Here is a 6,304-nt window from a genome sequence, read left to right as displayed (position 1 = left end):
GGTTTGGGAGGGGGGTGGGGGAAGGGAACCTTTGAGGCTTTGAGGTGGGGAAGGGAGCAGGAGGACTTCGACTGTTTCTGGAAGTCAGACTGGCAGAACACAGATTCTAGAAATTTCTTAGAAACCCAAGAAACCTGTTGGTTAAGATATCCTTGATGACTTTACAAATGTCAGGTTTTCAGCATAATGTCCCTCAGTTCTCCCCAGTTCAATCACCTCTCTCCACCCCAATTCTTTACATTGGAATCATGCTTGAATTGTCTGACATCTTTCAAACATTTGTCAGAGTCTCTTACTCTTGGAATATTCCACAGCTATCTGGAAACTCTTGGTAAATCCTCAAGACTTGGGTATTTTTCCTGTTGCCCTTCTCCACCTCTGCTGTGGTGTGAATAAGTGCCTACCAGAATGTCCTGTCTGTAGGCTCTGGGTTACAGCCCTTGTGCCCTGGCACAGGGAGGTAGTGGCCCAGTGGGGCGAGAAGACTAGGGAGAAGGGGGTCCACACAGAACTCAGGGAAGCAGAGAATACTGTGCCTCAACCACATGGTCTTTGGGGTTGGGTGTGTAGGTAGGACAATGAGGGAGGTTGGAAGTGTGCAGACTTTGGGAGGTAAAATTAGTTTTCAAGTAGTTGTCAGGGGCTTCAAGAATCTCCAGCAACAAAGCCAGTGTTGGTGGAAGGAACAGCAATGGGTAGTGAGCTACTAAAACATTGGCATGAACCACTTTATCAGATTATACACAAAGGCCTTGAGAGGATGGACAGGGGATTGATACATTGTGATGAAGAGGTAAAAAACAGTACAGAGAAAGGGCTGGAAATTTGGATATTGTCTAGGAAAGAAAATCCTTGTAGAGGGACTTGGTGGAGCTAAGGTGTAGCATGGGACAGAAGGCACCTTGGGGCCATGGAGACAGGTGGAGGAACAATCCCTATTCCACTTGTGACATGACTATCTGCTACACAGGACTTGCTGTCCCTCAGGAGAAGCCACTATCCTGATTCTTGCACTGTGTCCCCAGAGACATTCCTTCCCAGACCCATATCTACGTCAGCACATCCTGCAGCAGTAAAGGCCCCAGGACAGCATGCTCGAGGTTACGCTTAGAAACATAAACTTTCACTTTATGAAGATAAATGTATTCAAATATAGTCTTGAGGATCATGTGTGTTCTCTTTAAATAAAATTCCAGAGAAACCAACTAAGCCTGTCTGCATTTCCTTATCATATATTCTCCCTGTGGATACTTGTCAAGAATGAATTCAGAAGGATTTGGCATGTCCAGAAAGCTGGAGACCAACAAGAGGGGCTGTCAGTTCTCTCCTGAGGCTAACAGGACCACATTATTACAAAGCACTTCTCCAGCTGAACTGTTCTAGAGACATTAGTAACTTTTTATTATCCGCATAACATTCCCATTTTTTTTTTATCATCATCATGATGTTTGGGAATTCTGACAGCAAAATACTAAGAAGCCTGATATTTGATGATGACTTGATCAGCGCCAAATTTCCACAGCTTGATGTCAGACTAGACAAGTGCACACAGGTGGGGATAAGATTCAGCAGGTTGCCAACTGCTGGCTACTTTTTAGTTGGAAACCTTTGAAGTCTTGGCCACTAGAAGGCACTGCCACCCCAAGGATTAACCCAACCATCAGCCCTGAATCCAGAGGGTGCCCCCAGGTATCTTTAATGGTGAGTGTTCGGTGTCCACCAGCTTACTGGTCAGTGTGTGCAGTTAACCTGACATTCAACACTGAGAAGCAAACTGAGTACAGCATATCAGCAGCAGGGAGAGAGGCAAGTTCTCCCTCAAAAAGAAGGGAGGCCCAAACTTCTTGGGCCACACATTTTCACAGGCCACCTGTTGACCTTGAAATGTCAGCTTAGCTGAAAGAACATGCTTTCAGATATGCTAAGTCTGAAGAGAGAAGCTTGATGGCACCCCCAAAAGTCAATATAGCAGTTTGATAGTTGCAAATGGAAGATGTAAGGTATCTGAAGTCACAAAGACAAACAGTAGAATAAGAATTAGGGCTCTCCTGACTCATGCAAAGGTGATATGAGAAATGTAAATGAATTTACTAAAGGGAAACCAGGCAGCAGAGTATGAAGAACTTGACTAGACATCAGGTCTGTGGATGTCAGCCCTGCCTGTGTGGTGTGGCCTTTACCAAGTCACTTATCACCTAGGGTTTACTCTTTCATAGTACACAAATGAGTTACAGAATTTGGTGTTTGTTTCCATGAAACAAAAAGATTTTATTGCCCATAGTTACTGTCAAGTGTTGCTTTCTTTGCACAAGTGCCTCCATCCCCTCCACCACCCCTGCCCCCAGTATTAAGTGAAAGCTTTCATCAAGATCAAAATGATAAAATGGGTGGGAAAGATATGCAAATTACTCTTAAGCAGTGAAGGGAAACAGAAAGCAAAATAAAGCTTGCTAAAAGCAGGCAGGAACTGCCACTGTCTTTAAACTGGGAGAGAACAGACGGGCTTTGTACGCAGCCAACTTAGAATTTGGTTTAGGTGCCTGCCAGGAAAGGAAGTGATTTCTTTGGTTTTCATGATGAAACCGTGCATTACGCATTCTAGTCTAAGGAAAAACAAAATGGTCAAGTTTTGTAATTTTGTTCCAGAACAAGATGAATGTGGAAGGCTCCCACGCCCAGAGTGGATGTATCACGTCTGTCTCCTGTAGCACTGGTATTTTTCTGATTAGAATCACTCGCACTTTCACTGACACATTATTCAGTAAATACTTCTGAGTTCCTGTTGTATGCTACACACTGTTCTAAGTATGGAGCAGGGCTCCTACCTTTAAGTAGTTTATATGTTAGTATATGGGGGAATAGATGAAGAGTGAGCTAGTGCACTGAAGGGAATAAATAGACGAAAGGAGTCTACAGAAAATGGGGTGGGATGGAAGATGTTTCATCAGGACTGTCAGCGAGGACATAAATCAGAAGGCAAAATTAGAGTAGAAAAGGAGAAAGCTGTTAATAAAAATGGGAGAAGAACTTTCACAGATGCACTAAGTTTTCAAGACAATATAATTGCTGGCAAACTATATCAAGCATTTTCATAAAACCCCTTGGTTGTTCTCCCCCACCCCTTGCTCTGAGAGTGTATCAACTGGAAGAAAAAGCATAGAACCAAGTAAATACCTCATTATCATCAAAGAACACTAAGAACTTTTCTCTATGCCATGTGGAATAAGGCAATTTAAAGGAACAGCCAATTTGGTACATAGCCCACTATAACAAAATACAAAATACAAAATAATAAATGAATTGTCTTCGATTCAAAAAACATATTAGCGTTTGTTATTTGCCAAGTGTTTCTCAATATGATACACTTTTAGTAGTTACAAAATCCCTATAAGTAGATAGTGTTTTCTTTCATTTCTTGATTCATTCATTCATGCTCTCCTGCCTACTCATAAAGCCTATATTAAGTGCCTGTCTTTACAAATACAAAGGGAAGGCTTGCCTGGTGATACAAGGGATAAGTCTTGGAACTATTGAGCTGTCTGTAGCCACTGCAGCACGAGTTTGAACCCCATCCAGGGAGCTGAACCACATAGCACAGCAGACCTCTCCTGTCTCACTCGTTGTTTCCCCTCAGCAGTGTATTTCAGTAGATCCGCCTGTTCTGGCCCCCACTCTGTCTCTGGTGAATCCTCTCACCACTCTGCAATCCCAGTGCTTATGGAATAGCTCAGTGGAATCACCTGATAAAAATATGAGCAGGAAGGGGTAGATGCACAGGAAAGAGTAGATTAGGGATGAGGAGGTTCAGGAAAGGATTCAGAGAACAGGTGTAATGAATTTGTGTTATGAGCAAGAAACAGGATTATCAGCTTGAACAGATTTGGTTTTCCTGGCAGATACATATGGAAATATAATTACAGACATGTGCAGAGGCCAGGTCAAGACCAGCCCACACAATACTCAATAAATGAGGGAAATGCTGCAAGGTTTCAAAGGGAGGAGAATAGGAGAAATAGAAAAACTTATGCAAATTTGACTGAGAATTTTCAAAAATTTATAAAAGGCATACATTTCTAGCTCTGAGCAAGACAAATAAGAAAAATTGTCAGTGCCCTGACCTACATCATAGTGATAGTACAAAGCATTTAAGACAAGGAGAAAATTGTAAATGCAGGACATACAGAAAATACAGATTACCTCCAATAAACTGTTGGATCTACACTAAAAGAAGCCAGATGGTGACAGAATAATGTCCTCAAAAGAGTGAGGGGAGAAAAAAACTATCACCTAGAATTTTATATCCAACAAGATTAATAAAAAAACACTTTCAACTATGTAAGAAATGAGAGAATTTAGTGACTGCCGACCTAGCAGAAAAATCTATCAAAGAAGGTACCTGAGGAAGAAGAAAACTGAACTTTGAAGGGAGAAAAGAAATGCATGTAAGAAGACAGAGTATAAAATTGACTATTTGAAGGGGTGGGTTGGAAAAGAAAGGTGAAACTAATGGTAAACAAAAGCAGATCATCAAGCAGGAAGGGGTGATAAGAGTAAATGCATTCTATGGTTCAGGAGGAAGGTTGAGATATTAATTTTAGACTATGAAAAATAGATTTTTGTCTTAAACTTTTAAGAGAGACTACTAAAAGAAATCAGAACATGTAACGTCTAAGTAAATAAAATGCTTATACCAGGTAGTTGATAAATCAATCAGAAGTCAGTAAAGGGGAAAATGAAAAGCAAATAGGAAGCCCAAATAAGGTATTAGAAATGCATCTAAATATATTAAAATAATGCCAAATAAGAAGATGAAAACTCTCAGATTGGATTAAAAAAATCAAGGATCTTTACAAGAGAAAATCCTAAAACATACTGACATTGGTAATTGAAAGTAGAAATAGAAAAAGCTGTAACATATTAATAGATTTTTGTTTAGTGTACATAAGTATTTTATGTATAAAATGTATCACACGTATTACAACATTAATATATATTCTTTGTTTAAACTGAATGATGATCTTATTATTCAATTATTAATTCTAATAGTTTGTAGATTCCTTTGAAATTTCTATGAACATAATCATTTCCTCTCTGAACTTAGATGACTTTATTTCTTCCCTTCCAATCTTTATGCTTTGATTTATTTTTTTTGACTTATGGCAACAGTGTGACCCTCTAGTATACCATTGCCCAAAACAGGGAATAAATACTCTTTTTCTTACTCTTGAATTCAGGGGTAAAGTGTGCTTAAAAATTCACCCTTAAGTATGATGTTAGCTGTGAATTTTTTAGCTGTTCATCAGATTAAGGCAAATTCCTACTATTCCTAGTTTCAGAGACAGTTTTTGCCATGAAAAAATACTGAAGTCTATCAGATACAATTACTGAAACTGTTGAGATGAGTTTCCCCCAACTCTGTTCTGATTTTTGCTTTTGCTCTATTCTAATCCTATCACTTATTTTCAGTTTAATATCTGTAAATAGACAAAAACGTTTCACGGGCCCTCCTTGGTGGCGCAGCGGGTTAAAGCACAGCACTGAGAAGCTAAAGTCACTTCAGCACGAGTTCAATTCCCACCCTGGAAGTGATCCACATGGCGCGGCAGACCTCTCCTGTTTCCCTGCTGCTCCCCTCAGCAGTGTACTTCACTGAGCTGCCTGTTCTGCTCCCCGCTCTGTCTCTGGTGAAGCCTCTCACTGCCCTTTACTCTTTCATAGTACACAAATGAGTTACAGAATTTGGTGTTTGTTTCCATGAAACAAAAAGATTTTATTGCCCATAGTTACTGTCAAGTGTTGCTTTCTTTGCACAAGTGCCTCCATCCCCTCCACCACCCCTGCCCCCAGTATTAAGTGAAAGCTTTCATCAAGATCAAAATGATAAAATGGGTGGGAAAGATATGCAAATTACTCTTAAGCAGTGAAGGGAAACAGAAAGCAAAATAAAGCTTGCTAAAAGCAGGCAGGAACTGCCACTGTCTTTAAACTGGGAGAGAACAGACGGGCTTTGTACGCAGCCAACTTAGAATTTGGTTTAGGTGCCTGCCAGGAAAGGAAGTGATTTCTTTGGTTTTCATGATGAAACCGTGCATTACGCATTCTAGTCTAAGGAAAAACAAAATGGTCAAGTTTTGTAATTTTGTTCCAGAACAAGATGAATGTGGAAGGCTCCCACGCCCAGAGTGGATGTATCACGTCTGTCTCCTGTAGCACTGGTATTTTTCTGATTAGAATCACTCGCACTTTCACTGACACATTATTCAGTAAATACTTCTGAGTTCCTGTTGTATGCTACACACTGTTC

General features: G+C 40.4%; 1 protein-coding gene across 1 annotated transcript in view; it reads right to left on the bottom strand.

Moving 5' to 3' along the window:
- RTN1 (reticulon 1) overlaps positions 1-6,304 on the bottom strand; it is a 183,500-nt gene that overhangs the window by 22,943 nt on the left and 154,253 nt on the right. The window lies entirely within an intron of this gene.

This window comes from Condylura cristata, unplaced genomic scaffold (genome assembly GCF_000260355.1).
Source record: "Condylura cristata isolate star-nosed mole 26May11 unplaced genomic scaffold, ConCri1.0 scaffold00013, whole genome shotgun sequence".
Classification (NCBI taxonomy): Eukaryota; Metazoa; Chordata; class Mammalia; order Eulipotyphla; family Talpidae; genus Condylura; species Condylura cristata.
The sequence above is the reverse complement of the archived record's forward strand: the minus strand, read 5'-3'. Positions and strand labels throughout refer to the sequence as shown.